General features: G+C 41.4%; 1 protein-coding gene across 5 annotated transcripts in view; it reads left to right on the top strand.

Moving 5' to 3' along the window:
• LOC137438987 (muscleblind-like protein 3) overlaps positions 1–18,425 on the top strand; it is a 139,323-nt gene that overhangs the window by 21,125 nt on the left and 99,773 nt on the right. Inside the window, exon 1 of one of the 5 annotated variants that reach the window (XM_078767589.1) lies at positions 3,131–3,151. The exons of 3 other annotated variants lie outside the window; for them this stretch is intronic. The gene's annotated coding sequence lies outside the window, so the exon portion shown is untranslated. Of the gene's footprint in view, positions 1–3,130; positions 3,152–4,846; positions 4,966–18,425 lie in introns of those variants that run through there. One more of the 5 variants, XM_078767588.1, reaches the window with a different exon arrangement.

Raw genomic sequence — 18,425 nt, 5'->3', positions numbered from 1 at the left:
GTGGCGTTATAGTTTACGTTTTGTACCCCACTAATAGGCCAGATCTGCATCCGGACCTGAACCAAAATCTAATCGGCTTGTTCTTGTCACCGACCCAACTCATCCACTTTGTTTTGTCATAATCTGTCCAAAACCTTTTGCAATGTCATGCCCCATATCGTTTTTGGCCCCATCTCTCAATGGTGAAGAATCACTATGTACAATTTAAAAAGTTCTTGGATCTGGAATCCGGATTTTCCCGAAACCAAATCAATTCATCCTTGTCACATGCACAACCTGTCCACTAAGTTTCGTCCAAATCCGTCCATAATTTTTTGAGATATATATATATATATATATATATATATATATATATATATATATATAGTATATAGTTGTTGGCCCAATGACTCAATGGTAAAGAAACACGTAAAATATTATCAGATCCAGATCTTCACCAAAATCGAATCCAGACACCCAATCTGCCATATATATATATATATATATATATATATATATATATATATATATATATAGTTGTTGGCCCAATGACTCAATGGTAAAGAAACACGTAAAAAATTATCAGATCCGGATCCAGATCTTCACCAAAATCGAATCCAGACACCCAATCTGCCCACCAAATTTCATATGAATCCGTTGATAACTTTTTGAGATATTATGCTCACAGAAAGACAGACAAACAGGAGTGAAAACACAACCTCAAACCTTTTGTGGCGAAGGTAACAAGTGAATCAGACTGAATTGCTTTTGTATCGCTAACAATTGTATCACAAACTCTCTGCATAAAATGATTGATTTGTCTTAAACAACGTTCCTTGTGGTGGAGATGGCTACATTATAAAGTGTTCAAAACATTTGATAAACAGACACTCAGGTTTTCTAAATGTTAACAACACATTGTTTTCCACCATTCCCACGCCACCTTTACTTTCCTTACAGAACAGCCCATTTCATTTCATGATATAAGATGATAATTTAATATAGTTTACACCTTTTTATGCCTCCAGCGACTTTGTCTGAGTAGTCTGAGTTATCAATTTATCTATGATGTCCTAAAGCAAATAACTTTGTCACCGGAGGCATTATGTTTTCGGGTTGTCCGTCCATCTGTCCGTCCATCCGTCCGTCTGGGATTTTCCTTGTTTTGTTTGTTTTTCACCTTGTTTTTCTCAGCAACCACATGTCCGATTGAGACTAAACTTTCAGGGTAGGTATGACACCCATGCAGAATGTTTTTATGATAATTGTGACCATAGATCACATGGTATGGCAGCCATCTTGGGTTAAAAGCAAAGAATTAAAAAAAAAATTCTTGGAAACCGCTGAATGGAAAAATTTGAAACTTGCCACATTGTCAAGTACTCCCAATGGGGAACAAAAGCATGATATTGATGACATCATAGGTGAAGTGGTATACCAGCCAAAAATGTTTATTTTTTAAAATCTCTTCTCTGAAACTGCTTCATCGATTGATGTGAAACTTGTCATGGCTGGTGGAAATGTGATATTTGAAAACAGCTGAAGGGATTTAAATCAAACTTGTTTATTTTCATGACAGTGAGCGAGGGCATCTACCCATTGTGGGACTAAGCGGAGGCATAATGGCGACACAGTCGCATTGTTCTAGTTTTTTTTTTGTTTACAGGTCCAAGGCTCATGGAAGAGCAATCCGTCCCTTCCCCTCAACCCCCACCCACACACACAAACACAAACATTAAACAACATAGGACTTGGCAGAAGTGACGTTACTTCCCAGAGCCTTCTGGGTACAGGTGACACTTCTCTCTGTAGTCGGCAGGGCAATTAATAGGAAATTTCCCTCCTTCCTCTGCTCCTCCCCACACTCCCTCATGAATGTGAACCCACAGGGTTTGTCCATGCTTTATTCTCTAAATGCTGATTGACAAGCGAGGAAGCAGCATGTTCCATTTTAAAGTCTTTGGTATGACCCAGCCGGGGTCAGGTTTGTGTCAGCGACCTCCCAAATCCCGAGCGGACTCTTTAACCATAATGTCACTGTGTCTGCGAATTGTATGTCTCAAATGGAGATCAAAATTGATGTTCAGACATGCCAGAAAATCAAGAAATAAATTCGGGAAATTCACACGAGAATCTGTCTGACGTGTATGTCATTCCCGACAGGAAACAGAATTTTAATTGATTAAGACTGCACTCCAGGACAATTCCCATAAGGGGTTCTGCATCATGGAGTCCAACCCTCTTTCACGATGTTAAGTCGTCCATCTCATCTGTTTGTACTCATTTGTAGATTTTAAGGATTCCGTGGTAACATGCGCTAATGGTCTGCCTGTGAGCCAGCATCCTGGTCCAATTACTAATTCCCTCTATGGGCCCAGTGTAACGACCACCTATCCTCATTACGATTAACGGCCATGGCACACCTGTGAGAGTGCGAGACTCCATGATGTATGGTGTGCCTCCCAGTATGAGATCATATCTGATACTATCAAGCTCCATTGTTGTCCATCTATCATCCACATTCTACAATATAGGGGAGTAAGTAATAGGAATGTAAAGGAGACCGGAGTCCACCAATTGACTGTGATGGAATGCTAAAACGTGTAATCCCTTTCCCTGTACATCCTACACATTCCTCCTCCCTCCTTCTTCCTCCTCCCTTTTCTTTCTTCTTTTCAATATCCTCTATTTTCATCCCACCCTGCCAACCCTTACCTCACTATCGAATGCAATATGTCGATGACCTATCGTTCCGCAGCCATTACATTGTCATTGGTTCTCGGATGTAGCGATGTGGAGTTTTCCAAACTATTTTGGAGGAGGGTTTTACGAGGAGGAGAAGATGATAATTAATTGTAGTTTACAACAAGAGGGGTAGTTCCTGGTGAAATGCAATGCACCCACACATATCCATTTCCTCTTCACTCCCACTGCATTTCCTTTCACAAGGCCTGCACACAATTCTCTCGTACGTCGCGTGCCGGACATCTTGTTGTTTGCCGTTGCAGTTCTCATGGAAATGTTTGCACGATGTCGAGCAAGCTGGTGTTTGTGGACCGTGATGTTGAAAACCAGATTTAACGATGCATCGAGCTGAGTTCTGAGCCATTATGCGCAGCCGTTTGCATCAGATGCCGGGGCTCTCCACCTATTGAATTATCCACCCCCGACGGTGTGTGGTTCCCGTTTTACCATGAAGCAATCGACATGCCGGAACAGACTCTCTTACGACCCGTCTCACTTTCTTCCATTCCTCATTTCCTGTTCCTGTTTGACCCTCCTCATCTTTGGCTTCCTCCCTTCACATTTTTTGAATTCGACTTGTCTACATGACTAAATCTGACCGTCCCCTTTTCTATCTTCTTCTTCTACCGAAACCTTTCATTAACATGTCTCACTAGTTCATATTTTCAATCTAATTGCCAATCCCTTTCTTAAACGCAGGCCTCTTAAGAGCACTATTGACTCTGCTGAATAATGACCTCGCTTGGCTTTATTCCTGCATGAATAGACGGTGAGCGAAGTACAAGGTGTATCGGGAATAGTCTGAGCATTTTGTATGCAGTCGACATACCGTGTCTATCCACCATGCCGCCCTTGGACCGTTCACATCAGCAATGACCTTTTTTTTGGCCTACATGAGACTGCGGTCAGTTTAGATGAATCTGGGGTCCTGGTTCAGATCTGTATGTATTTCCATACACTGTTGCTTGTTTAGACATCACTTAGGATTGGTTTTGTGCAGCCTCGTAGTGGAGTCGTTCATCAAGATGACACAAGTATTGAGGGGCAGAGTGCATCAGATAAGCCCATGGCCAGGCCCAGGCCTGGCTCTGCGATGCTGTCCTCGGAGACTTCACTGTTCCTATCTTTAGCAACCGCTGATGTGGATCTGAGCATTACGATGCAGCAGTGCGGCCTATGCATTATGCATGTGGTTACGTGGCTCCGCCGTGGAATGCAAACCTTTGCAACGCATGAGGCTGCGGTGTAGCAAGCAACGTTACCTCTGCAGTAACTGCAGGCCCGATGATTGTGGGTGCTGTTACCTGTTACACTAGTTGTGTTTTCCGATTTGAAATCTCTTGGATTTCTGTGTAACTTCATCAGGAAAATTCTGATATGCACTGTGAATTGTAACCAGCTGAGTTACCGAACACATGCTTTACTATCTCCGTGCCTTATCTACTATATAAGAGAGCTGTTGGTCTGTCTGTGTGTCTGTCTGTGTGTCGTCATTTTTCTCAGAGATGGCTAAACGGATCTTCGTCAAACTTTCAGAGGTTCATCGGTGAGTGCCTGGGAGTGTTTTAGGCAACAAAAAAATTGAAAAAAAAGAAACGTTTTTTGGAGTTTAAAAAATAATAATAATCGCTCGATAGTGCCTAATCCTTTTTAAATAAAAGACAGTTATATACAAGTACACATTCACATAAATAAATACAAAACAATCACCAGACATTTGAATACAAATAAATCAAACAATTCCGGAAGTGAACGAAGTTGGTAGTACGGCTTCTTCTTCTTCCTGATCGGCATTACACTTAACTCAGAAACGTGATGAACGGCACATTCACCAGCATATATTTAACGAAAAGGTGATGAACCCCCTTCCACTCACCCTCACTCCCTTCCTCACCCCTCGCTCTGTGGGTTCTATGCCACCCACTAAACATAGCTATGCTTTTAAAGGATCAAACCCTTACCATGGTGTCTGTACTGCAGGTAACACAAGATTGAATTGAAATACACATAAGGAACACTCGTATTTTATTTAGTCTCACCTAGAAGTATGCGCATTCCTCTCTGAGCTTTCTAGCCCATGTTCGAATCCTGTCCCGCAGCTACAAACTCTCATCCCGACGTTTCACAGGCCAGGCGTCAACATGTGTGCCATCCCTGGGATGGATGTTAAACTGGATGTCCCGTCTTCCAGGATTAGTTGGTGGATGTTGGAGATCCCACGGTGTCTTTCGTGAACAGTAGGTGAGATATCGCCGGCAACCTCAACCTATCACAAATTCCTGCTGAGCATCTTGATAAATGACATCACACTTAGAGTGCCAATACCTCCAGGATTGCAACCCTAGCCAGGAAACTGCTTTGGCAGAACTGAGGCTCGTTCATGCATGGTGCACGAGTACGTGTTCCTATAAAGTGTCTGTGCTGTTTCTGGTTCAAAAGGGCAAATTCTGATCTCTATAAAGTTTCTTTTCAATAGGATTATGTGTATATATACTGCTTGGGCATTGATCTGTGCCCAACCCTCATACCCTGTGTTCACACCCTTTGCCATAGAGCTAGATAAGGGATTTACACCAAGCTCTCACCTCGACTAAATGACTTTCGATATCACACTTAGCCTTAATTATTCCTCCCGTTGGGGCAGAATGACTCGATGGTTGAAACGAGGCTTTGTGCTGGGAACACTTTGACGCTTCTTCCACTTTGACGCTTCTTCCACTTTGACGCTTCTGCCACTTTGACGCTTCTTCCACTTTGACGCTAGTGTCCAGGCAGGATTATCAAGATGACTTATTTTCCTGTATCACTGTCATTGCCACAACACTTTTAGCAATCCTTTAAGACGTATTTTATCCAGACTGTTTTATATTTATTTTATTGTTTTATTTTATTTATTACTTGGCAAAAAACATTTTTTTTGACAAGTATGTTGATCACTCCGGTTTGTGTGTTTGTGTGTGTTTGTCTGTCCGCTCACTTATACTTGCCTGCAGGTCACAATTCTAAACCGATCTTCACGAAACTTCACCAAATGGTAGAGTATGTGGTCCAACAGTATCATATTTATTTTTTAGGTCAAATGGTAAACATAGGCCAAAGGTCAACCACTTTTTCAAATTGCTAAAATTCTCAATTTTCATCCAATTGACTTGAAATTTGAATAGGATTTACATATCAGTTAACTGAATTCAACCACCAACTACTTTTGAGATCAACATCGGCCAAAAGGTCAACCAATTTTCTTCAAGTTTCTAAAATCCTCAATTTTCATCCGATTGACTTGAAATTTGAATCGGATTTTCATATCAGCTAACTGAATTCAACCACCAACTACTTTTGAGGTCATCATAAGTCACAAGGTCAACATAGGCCAAAGGTCAACCACTCAAATTTCTAAAATTCTCAATTTTCATCCGATTGACTTGAAATTTGAATAGGATTTTCATATCAGTTAACTGAATTCAACCACCAACTACTTTTGAGGTCATCATCGGCCAAAAGGTCAACCAATTTTCTTCAAGTTTCTAAAATACTCAATTTTCATCCAATTGACTTGAAATTTGAATCGGATTTTCATATCAGCTAACTGAATTCAACCACCAACTACTTTTGAGGTCATCATAAGTCACAAGGTCAACATAGGCCAAAGGTCAACCACTCAAATTTCTAAAATTCTCAATTTTCATCCAATTGACTTGAAATTTGAATAGGATTTACATATCAGCTAACTGAATTCAACCACCAACTACTTTTGAGATCAACATCGGCCAAAAGGTCAACCAATTTTCTTCAAGTTTCTAAAATCCTCAATTTTCATCCAATTGACTTGAAATTTGAATCGGATTTTCATATCAGTTAACTGAATTCAACCACCAACTATTTTTGAGGTCATCATAAGTCACAAGGTCAACATAGGCCAAAGGTCAACCACTCAAGTTTCTAAAATTCTCAATTTTCATCCAATTGACTTGAAATTTGAATAGGATTTACATATCAGCTAACTGAATTCAACCACCAACTACTTTTGAGGTCATCATAAGTCACAAGGTCAACATAGGCCAAAGGTCAACCACTCAAGTTTCTAAAATTCTCAATTTTCATCCAATTGACTTGAAATTTGAATAGGATTTTCATATCAGTTCACTGAATTCAACCACCAACTACTTTTGAGATCAACATCGGCCAAAAGGTCAACCAATTTTCTTCAAGTTTCTAAAATCCTCAATTTTCATCCAATTGACTTGAACTTTGAATAGGATTTTCATATCAGTTAACTGAATTCAACAAACAACTATTTTTTGTGGTCAACATAAGTTACAAGGTCATTATAGGCCAAAGGTCAACCACTTTTTTCAGATTTCTAAAATCCTCAATTTTCATCTGATTGGCTTGAAATTTGAAAAGGATTTTCATATCAGTTAACTGAATTCAACCACCAACTATTTTTGAGCTCATCATAGGTCACAAGGTCAACATAGGCCAAAGGTCAACCACTTTTCTGCAAGTTTCTAAAATTCTCAATTTTCATCCAATTGACTTGAAATTTGAATAGGATTTTCATATCAGTTAACTGAATTCAACAAACAACTATTTGTTGTGGTCAACATAAGTCACAAGGTCATCATAGGCCAAAGGTCAACCACTTTTTACAGATTTCTAAAATCCTCAATTTTCATCCAATTGACTTGAAATTTGAATCGGATTTTCATATCAGTTAACTGAATTCAACCACCAACTATTTTTGAGGTCATCATAAGTCACAAGGTCAACATAGGCCAAAGGCCAACCACTTTTCTGCAAGTTTCTAAAATTCTCAATTTTCATCCAATTGACTTGAAATTTGAATAGGATTTTCATATCAGTTAACTGAATTCAACAAACAACTATTTGTTGTGGTCAACATAAGTCACAAGGTCATCATAGGCCAAAGGTCAACCACTTTTTACAGATTTCTAAAATCCTCAATTTTCATCCAATTGACTTGAAATTTTAATTGGATTTTCATATCAGTTAACTGAATTCAACCACCAACTATTTTTGAGGTCATCATAAGTCACAAGGTCAACATAGGCCAAAGGTCAACCACTTTTATTCAAGTTTCTAAAATTCTCAATTTTCATCCGATTGACTTGAAATTTGAATAGGATTTACATATCAGCTAACTGAATTCAACCACAAACTACTTTTGAGATCAACATCGGCCAAAAGGTCAACCAATTTTCTTCAAGTTTCTAAAATCCTCAATTTTCATCCAATTGACTTGAACTTTGAATAGGATTTTCATATCAGTTAACTAAATTCAACAAACAACTATTTTTTGTGGTCAACATAAGTTACAAGGTCATTATAGGCCAAAGGTCAACCACTTTTTTCAGATTTCTAAAATCCTCAATTTTCATCTGATTGGCTTGAAATTTGAAAAGGATTTTCATATCAGTTAACTGAATTCAACCACCAACTATTTTTGAGCTCATCATAGGTCACAAGGTCAACATTGGCCAAAGGTCAACCACTTTTCTGCAAGTTTCTAAAATTCTCAATTTTCATCCAATTGACTTGAAATTTGAATATGATTTTCATATCAGTTAACTGAATTCAACAAACAACTATTTGTTGTGGTCAACATAAGTCACAAGGTCATCATAGGCCAAAGGTCAACCACTTTTTACAGATTTCTAAAATCCTCAATTTTCATCCAATTGACTTGAAATTTGAATCGGATTTTCATATCAGTTAACTGAATTCAACCACCAACTATTTTTGAGATCAACATCGGCCAAAAGGTCAACCAATTTTCTTCAAGTTTCTAAAATCCTCAATTTTCATCCAATTGACTTGAAATTTGAATCGGATTTTCATATCAGTTAACTGAATTCAACCACCAACTATTTTTGAGGTCATCATAAGTCACAAGGTCATCATAGGCCAAAGGTCAACCACTTTTTACAGATTTCTAAAATCCTCAATTTTCATCCAATTGACTTGAAATTTGAATCGGATTTTCATATCAGTTAACTGAATTCAACCACCAACTATTTTTGAGGTCATCATAAGTCACAAGGTCAACATAGGCCAAAGGTCAACCACTTTTATTCAAGTTTCTAAAATTCTCAATTTTCATCCGATTGACTTGAAATTTGAATAGGATTTTCATATCAGCAAACTGAATTCAACCCCCAACTATTTTTGAGGTCATCATTGGCCAAAATATCAACATGGCCAAAAGTACATTAATGTACATGAATGGATAGTGGATAAGTCAGTATATAGGATTTATACCTAGGATATGGTACAATAATTGGCAAAGCGCTCAGATGGGAACACCAACTCAGGCCAGCAAACTCAGCTGGTTGAGTTGAGTGTTGAAGCTTCTCACTTCTCTGCCAAGATTCATTCAATATTCAAGGAGCAAATCAAGAGAAGAAAGGTGCAACGAAGATGTGGAGGAAAAAGAGAACAGAAGAGGTTGAGTAGCATCAGCAATTGTGAGGTGATGCACCTGTGGATCAACACCTTGCAAGTTTTCAGGGAAAGACCAGGAAGATGTGCATTTACCATGCTGGCTACAAGTCAAGTATTCAAGAGTATATGGGTAAAACTAATCAAGTTAAGCAGATTAATTAGGCTGAGAAGGTGTGATGATGATGGATGCTGACACCCATGATTGATGCTGCGGAGCTGTTGAGGAACAAAGTGAAGCAAGATATCTATATCTTGATATAGCCATAGCCGCGCCGAGCTGGTGCGTGGAATCTCGGCCGGACCAAACCACCTCCCTTGAACCGAAATCCGGACGGATTCAACCTGCAGGCGACCAAACCACCCGAATTCATTGCTCGGCTTTACGAAGCCGGGTTTTAATGATGTCATGGCGCACCGAGGCTAGGATATAGATATTCTGGCCTGCAAAGCCAGTCGCCGACTGGGCATCCTCCGTCGTGCGAAGTCCTTCCTAGGCACACCTGAGCTCCTCACCACATACAAGGCTTTCATCCGCAGCTCAATGGAATACTGTTCTCCCCTATGGGCTGGTGCTCCTGCCTCACACCTAGCTCGGCTTCACGCTGTTGAAACCAAAGCTTTCAGAATCATTGGAATCTCCCGCGATGAAGCTATCTCTGAGGGCCTTTCACTCACTCACCGCAGGCAGGTAGGTGGTCTTTCTGTCTTCTACCGACTCCTCTCCGGCCTTGCTCCCCCAGCTCTCTCTGTGCTCTGTCCCCGAAATATTCCTACAGGTCGCACAAGATCTGCCAGCAAGCCTCTGATGGTTAAACTGCCAAAATCTCGACTCTCTGCTCACCTTCACTCCTTCATTCCTCTTTTCTCCCGCCTCTGGAACAAACTCCCACACTCCCTTCAATCCCACTCCTCCCTCCAGGTCTTTAAAACAGCTGTTCACCACCATCTCTTATCTTCCCCCATCCAAAACCTTGATCTTTTCTACCCCCGCTAATTCACCCCAGATCCACCTTGTTTGAAATTCCAACTTCTTTCCTGGAAGTCCTGGCAGTGTCCATATGTTTTATACCTCTCCCACCGCCCCCTTCCCATGCCGCCCCCCCCCCCCCCCCAAAGCCCTCGCCCTCTCTCAGATCTCTCGATGTCTCCATGTCTCTCGGTCCCTGCTCTCAAATGTTGTGTTTGTGTCCTTCCTCCTCTCTCCCCATCTTGTCTACCGCTCCCGATGTTATATGTTTTATGTGTCGGTTTGTCTTTCTGTGTGATTAATGTTCGCTCTTTCACGAGCCTCGATCTTGTATACAAAAAAAAAAAAAAAAAGATTTCAGGAAAGGGAGGAAAAGTCTACAGGCCTCAGTCCTATTTCTAATCTTTTTCCATTCCTGGTTACACGTTACACGGCCTTTGGGTGCCGATTTCCTTCGCTCCTGCAGAGCTCAGTTCTACCTCTTGGATTATGGAGTGTTCGCTTATTGTAAATGTAGTTTTTACATTTGTCAAACATCACCGACATGACTGAGTCCTTGAGAGTTCCCTGCTGCCGTACATCTTTCCACAGTGTTTTTCGTTATCGGTTCATGTTTCTCACAAGGCCTCTATGGTATCGATTTGTTCTTTTTTTGCTTTCTCTGTCTCCATCGCTGCTCTCTGCCTTTCTCATTCGCCCCCAAACTGTTCGTTTAAACACCGTGTACAGTGGCATTTTAGCAACGAAACCTGTTTCTCAAGATGATACAAGTATGGAGAGCAGATGTGCCATCAGATAAGCTCTGGCCCTTGGGTATGGCCAGGCCCAGGCACCCTTACATCTTTGAATTATCTTTGTGTATTCCTATGATGTTAATCTTTAATTATCTGTGGACATGGTTCATGTTCCAAATGGTTGGTTCCTTCACACCTCGCCACACCTTTATCTCTATTTTCTGCTCACATCACTTTCTTATTTTATTCTCTTATCCCTATCAAAGAAATCCATGAAAAAAATTACACAGAAACAAATTTCCATTTTTATAAACCTTGTTTTCTCTTGATATCTACTTGTCTCTTTATGGTCTTCACTTTTCTTTATTCTTTCTCTTTCTCTCTCTCTCTCTTGAATGCCTTCCTCATCCTTCCTGCTCATATCAATATATAGGTTTATCTTATATATATATATATATAAAAGAAAGTTTTTGTTTGTTTGTTTGATTGTTTGTCTGCACGCGCTAATCTCCTGAACGGTGAAAGATAGGAGCAAACCTCTGAAACAAAAAATGTCGGGACGGGTCCCGGGAAGGTTTTAGGCTAGGTGGCAAGGCCGGTCGAGGCCGCCTCGGCCAGGCTGGGCCCATTTCGCAATTACAAGCTGAGCTGAATTATAGTAGTCAATCTTCTACGGCTGCGAGTAAAAGCTGAATTATCGTAGTAAATTCATTCAAAAAGAAGTAAAAATGTCAGGACGGGCTTGGAATTGGCAAAACAAAGCACCTTAAAGGACTCTCAGACTGTGAGAAACAAGATTATGTGGGCTTTCATGTCTCTTTCACTGAGGAGAGGCTTCCGTCTGGCCACTCTGCCATAAAGCCCAGATCGGTTGGGTGTTGCAGTGATGGTTGCCCTTCTGGAAGTTTCTCCCATCTCCACACAGGATCTCTTAAGCTCAGCCAGAGTGACCATCGGGTTCTTGGCCACCTCTCTTACCAAGGCCCTTCTCCCCCGATTGCTCAGTTTGGCTGGGCGGCCAGCTCTAGGAAGAGACTTGGTTGTTCCAAACTTCTTCCATTTAAGAATTATGGAGGCCAATGTGCTCTTGGGAACCTTCAATGCCGCAGAGATTTTTTTCTGTAGGCTTCCCCAGATCTGTGCCTCAACACAATCCTGTCTCTGAGCTCTGCAGGCAGTTCCTTCGACCTCATGGCTTGGTTTTTGCTCTGATATGCATTGTCAGCTGTGAGACCTTATATAGACAGGTGTGTGCCTTTCCAAATCATGTCCAATCAATTTAATTTACCACAGGTGGACTCCAATCAAGGTGTAGAAACATCTGAAAGATGATCAAGAGAAATGGGAGGCACCCGAGATAAATTTCAAGCATCATAGCAAAGGGTATGAATACTTATGTCAATGTGATATTTCAGTTTCTTCTTTTGAATAAACTTGCAAAACTTTCTAAAATCCTGTTTTCTCTTTGTCATTATGGGGTATTGAGTGTAGATTGATGAGGGAAAAAATGAATTTAAACTATTTCAGCAGAAGGCTGCAACATAACAAAATGTGAAAAAAGTGAAGGGGTCTGAATACATTCTGAATGCACTGTATATAAACATATATACACACATATATATATATATATATATATATATATACATATATATATATATATATATATATATATGTATATGTATATATATATATATATATATATATATATGTATATATGCATATATATATTGTTATAGATCGCGGTTAGATGTTATAGACCGAGCGGTGGTGTAAGACCGCGACCTAACAAAACTCACCCGATTCACCCAGACTTTGGCCGTATCGCACCCCAGCTGCTCAATGAGGGAAAAGACGAAAACGACGCAATGCAAAGAGGAAAACGAAGGCAAAGAAAGGTTTGGAAATACGACTGAATTTATTGACTATTTACACACAAGCAAAAAGAAAGCAGTCACGTTTATTTACAAGCACATAAGACGCAGGTGACACAGGGAAAATACTAGCTTATACAGACTTAATTAACCCAGGACAGAACAAACAAAAGACGACTCACACGGGGAATTGCAGGAGGTGGATGGCTGGAGGTGAACGCTTGGTGGAGCCAACGCGGAGCTTGGTGGAGCTGAACGCTTGGTGGAGCCAACGCGGAGCTTGGTGGAGCTGAACGCTTGGTGGAGCCAACGCGGAGCTTGGTGGAGCTGAACGCTTGGTGGAGCCAACGCGGAGCTTGGGGGATTGGTGTGACGGGTTCTCTCTCCTTCCTTAGTCCCACCCAGTCCAACAACTTCCTCTCTTGCTTCAGGACTCTTTCTCTCTCTTTCTTGGTCCCTCACTCTTTACCACCGACTCCTCACCGCAACCAACGCAACCACTTGACCACCACCTCTCCTGACTGACTCTTCACCACTCTGCACTTGACGACCGACTCCCAACCAACTCAGACCAACTCAAAGTCCAACTCCAGGCCTTTCTGTCTTCTGCTCTCCTCTGTAAAAACGCATCTCTCTTTTTGGACACGCCCTGCCTTGGGTTATATAGGCCCCCGCCCCTCAACCTTTGCGACCCTCCCCGATCGCTCTTCCTCCGCCCTCTCTAGCCGAACCCCTGGCTCATGGTTGGTCGAGTGGGGCGGGCTCACTCCTCCCCTCTATGACGAGGTGGAGACACGCCTTTCTTCCCCGACTCGAGCCTCGTGGTCAATGGCGGATGAAGGGAAAAACCGACCAAAATGCGGAAGGCGCTTCGAATTGCAATTGACGGAAAGGGGGGAATGGAAGGGAATCTATCTCTTTCACTGGTGCAATGGAGTATTTCAATTAATGGAAGACACAGCCTTACGCTAATACACATAATAAGGATATAACTGTCAAAAGAAAGGATATATCGTGTCCTGCATGTATGTTTTTATGGACTAACTACGGGAACGCCCTTTGACCTTTATACAACCACAACGGAGGGAGGAGGGGTGATATTTTACAACAACCTTTTACAACAACATTTTACCACAACAACAAAATAAAAAAAACATTCTCATATCCACAACAATATATATATATATATATATATATATATATATATATATATATATATATATATATATATATATATATATATATATATATATATATATATATATATATCACAGTTATATATCACAGAAAACAGGATCACAGTTATATATATAAAGTCACGTGAAAAAGTAAGTGCACCCCATGTAAAGTTTTGACTTTTTAAACATATTTCAACATACAGCTATTTGATCTTCATTTCAACAATATTGAAAGATAAAGGTGATATAATATAACAAATATCATGAAACATTTACATTTTGTAGTCCATTGTATAATTTAAATAAACATAAATGCAAATTTTGCATGTGGAAAAAGTAAGTACACCCCTACATTTATCACTACTTCAAATACCTAAAATTAGAATCAGGTGCACCAGCTCAGGTGCAAATGATCAGAACATCATTAGAGAGGATCTTGGAGGAACCTGTCTTATTTAAACCTCAGACATTTAGTTTGGTTTGCTCTTTGGTGTTGAAGTGTGCGGTGTCACCATGCCTAGATCAAAAGAGCTCTCTGAGGCCTTCAGAAAGAAGGTTATAGATGCCTACGAGTCTGGGAAGGGATTTAAAAAGATCTCCAAACAATTTGAAATCAATCATTCGACTGTCCGGAAGATCATCTACAAGTGGAGAAGATTCCAAACAACTGTCAACTTGTTCAGGCCAGGCCACCCTAGCAAGTTCAGCCTGAGAGCAGACCGCAAGATGCTGAAAGAAGTCTCTAAGAACCCCAGAATGTCATCACGGGACCTACAGGTAGCTCTTGCCACTGTTGATGTCAAAGTGCACGCGTCTACCATCAGAAAGAGGCTGCACAAATTTGATCTACATGGGAGGTGTGCCAGGAGGAAACCTTTGCTGTCCAGAAAGAACATCACGGTGAAGACTAAAGTTTGCAAATGAACACCTAGGCAAAGACCAGCACTTCTGGAACAATGTGCTCTAGACAGATGAGTCAAAGGTAGAGCTATTTGGCCACAGTACCAGAAGACATGTTTGGCGAAAACCTAAGAGTATTTGACCACAAGAACCTGATACCAACTGTAAAGTATGGTGGTGGAAATATTATGGTTTGGGGCAGCTTTGCTGCATCAGGGCCTGGGCAGCTCACCATCATAGAATCCACTATGAATTCTTCATTGTACCAGACGGTGCTTGAGGATAATGTGAGGCCATCTGTCGGAAAGTTGAAGCTCAACCGAAGGTGGACCTTGCAACATGATAATGACCCTAAACGTACCAGTAAATCCACCAAGGAATGGCTGAAAAGAAAGAAATGGAGGGTTCTGGAATGGCCAAGTCAAAGCCCGGATCTATATCCCATCGAGATGTTGTGGGGGGATTTGAAATGAGCTTTGCATGCAAGAAACCGTCAAACATTGCACAGCTGAAAGAATTCTGCATGGAGGAGTGGGCAAAAATTTCTCCCAGTCGATATCAGAGACTGGTAGACAGTTATAAGAAATGCCGACTTGAGGTTGTTTCTGCCAAAAGGGGGCAATACCACCTATTGGAGCCAAGGGTGTACTTACTTTTTCCACATGCGAAATTTGCATTTATGTTTATTTAAATTATACAATGGACTACAAAATGTAAATGTTTCATGATATTTGTTATATTATATCACCTTTATCTATCAATATTGTTGAAATGAAGATCAAGTATTTGATCATCTACAAGTGTTTCCTCTCCCCCAAGATCACCCCAGATCCACCTTGTTTGAAATTCCAACTTCTTTCCTGGAAGTCCTGGCAGTGTCCATATGTTTTATACCTCTCCCACTGCCCCCTTCCCACGCCCCCCCCCCCCCCAAAGCCCTCGCCCTCTCTCAGATCTCTCGATGTCTCCATGTCTCTCGGTCCCTGCTCTCAAATGTTGTGTTTGTGTCCTTCCCCCTCTCTCCCCATCTTGTCTACCGCTCCCTATGTTATATGTTTTATGTGTCGGTTTGTCTTTCTGTGTGATTAATGTTCGCTCTTTCACGAGCCTCGATATTGTATACAAAAAAAAAAAAAAAAAAAAAAAAAAAAAAAAAAAAAAAAAAAAAAAAAAAAAAAAAAAAAAAAAAAAAAAAAAAAAAAAAAAAAAAAAGTAGCTGTATGTTGAAATGTGTTGAAAAAGTCAAAACTTTACATGGGGTGTACTTACTTTTTCACGTGACTGTATATATATAACTGTGATCCTGTTTTCTCCTCAGCCAAGCAAAGTTGAATCCTTTGCTATTTATTCGTCTTTCCTCTCCCCCATCTTCCTGTTCCTATGACTCCTTCCCACCCTTCCACTATGCTCACTTCTGTTTCCCCCCTTTTCCCTTTTGAGGTAATAAATAGGCCCATTCATAACCAGGGAGCACACAGGTACAGTGTTGCCTGTCTGTTAGCTTTCAATAACCCTACCTTTCACCCCAGCAGCGGCGTGTGCTCGTATTGCTGATTTAGGTATCCTGAGATGGAAACTGTCTCGCCCCAAATATAGATGCACATGTCCATCTTTCCCTATCAACCCCATCCACTGCCTCTTCTGCTCTCACCCACACCTAAACCCAGAGCACCACTTCCTGTGCCCCCACCCCCATTACCTGCATACTGAAAACCATGGTCTTTGCCCCAACCCCACTCCTCCCTCTCCTCACTCCATGACCCACCCATCCCTCAAACCACCCATCCTACACACTTAACCGTGCACCACTTAGCTATTTACAGCTGTTCCATTAACATCAAAGGATTATGCTCCAATCTCCTGGAACTCTCCCTACAGGTTGATGCCCCATTTTCTTATCTCCCTCCCTGGTTATTTTATCTATGGTTGTAAGACATATAATGCTCATGCTGGTGACATGGTTGCAGTCTACACCAGAAGCTCCCTTTCTTGTAGTTCCTGACCTGCCTGGTCCCAACCCACCATTCCCTGTGGAATATCTCTGGATCTGCATCCTTCTCTGGAGAAATGTCTTGTTTATGTGTTTGGTTGATCACCCTCTTAACCATAATGACTCCATGTATGATTGTAACCCTGGTGTTGGGCTAGCGGCTAGGGTGCCGGCTTAGGATCCTAGGATCCTGGGTTCGTAATCCCGGTCGATCGCTGAATTAACACGAGGGGGGTTGACTCAGCCTGTCATCCTTCCGAGGTCGGCTAATTGAGTACCAGTTCACTGGTAATTCCCTGTTTGTCGTTAAAGGCGGCAAAAAGGGTTGGCGTCAGGAAGGGCATCCGGTGGTAAAACATTGCTTCAAAAAGGGGACCAAAAAACAACAACAACCACGGTTCCCGAAAAAGGCCAACCCCCGCTTTGCGGGGAAAAATGGCCTCTAAAGGTGGTTATTTTTAAAATATATATATGAGGTTCTCTCAGCCAATTTCGACCCTCTCTTATCCTCTCATCCTAATTCTCTCATGTTGTACTGTGTTGACTTTAACTGTCACCATTTCAGCTGACTTGGTGTTGCACCATACATCATTATCCATGGTTATGCAGCCAGGGCCTCTTGTGAGAGTTATGGCCTCAACCAAGATGCTGGATTCCAAACCCATATTTCCCCAACTGGCTGCCACTCTTTGCTTAACTGGATTATGTGCCATTTTCCTCCCAACCTTTCCTACTCATCCTCTGATCCCCTAGCTCCTCAGATCATGTATTATTGAAAGTGTGTTTCCCTGGTGATATCCAGGGATCGACCCAGGCATTGCCACGTCACGAAGTTTAATACGAAAACTGGTCTGGCCTGCAGTCCAACATCTCTCCCACTGACTTATCCCCTATCCCTTCATCTTTAGACACAGGCAGTCTGGCTCCCATTTCTCAGCAAACTGTACTTATTTACTTACTTACTCTCTCTCTTTCTTTCTTTCTTTCTTCCTTTCTTTCTTTCTCTTTCTTTCTCTCTCTCTCTCTCTCTCTCTCTCTCTCTCTCTCTCTTTCCCAACAACTACTCTCTCTCTCTTTCCCAACAACTACTCTCTCTCTCTTTCCCAACAACTACTCTCTCTCTCTTTCCCAACAACTACTCTCTCTCTCTCTTTCCCAACAACTACTCTCTCTCTCTTTCCCAACAACTACTCTCTCTCTATCCTTCTACCTTCACGCCCCAGCTACCTGCCAAACATCTCATTCCTGGTGCAATGCTTCATGCAGTGAGACAATTGCCAGAGGAGCACCTTTCCTTTTCCTCCTGCAAAGCTAACCCCACTAGTGGGCACCTGCAGTCTGTCCAAAAAGCTGAATGAATGTTGTGGTTCCATTCCATCCTCAGCATCCACAAACACTTGGTGGCAGTTGATAGTCTGTCTCTCGAGTACATCGGAGGATGGAGTCACAATGACTCCTAACCGGACACCTGTCATTAACCCGGACAGCATCGGTGTCATAATACTCAAAAATTATTTGTCCACCTTGTCTACTTCTCTCTCCCAGTTAATTTTCAAGTGATTGACTGAAGGCCACCTGCCTGCATTATACACAATCACG

This window comes from Myxine glutinosa, chromosome 13 (genome assembly GCF_964187855.1).
Source record: "Myxine glutinosa chromosome 13, kmMyxGlut1.1, whole genome shotgun sequence".
Classification (NCBI taxonomy): domain Eukaryota; kingdom Metazoa; phylum Chordata; class Myxini; order Myxiniformes; family Myxinidae; genus Myxine; species Myxine glutinosa.
The sequence above is the reverse complement of the archived record's forward strand: the minus strand, read 5'-3'. Positions and strand labels throughout refer to the sequence as shown.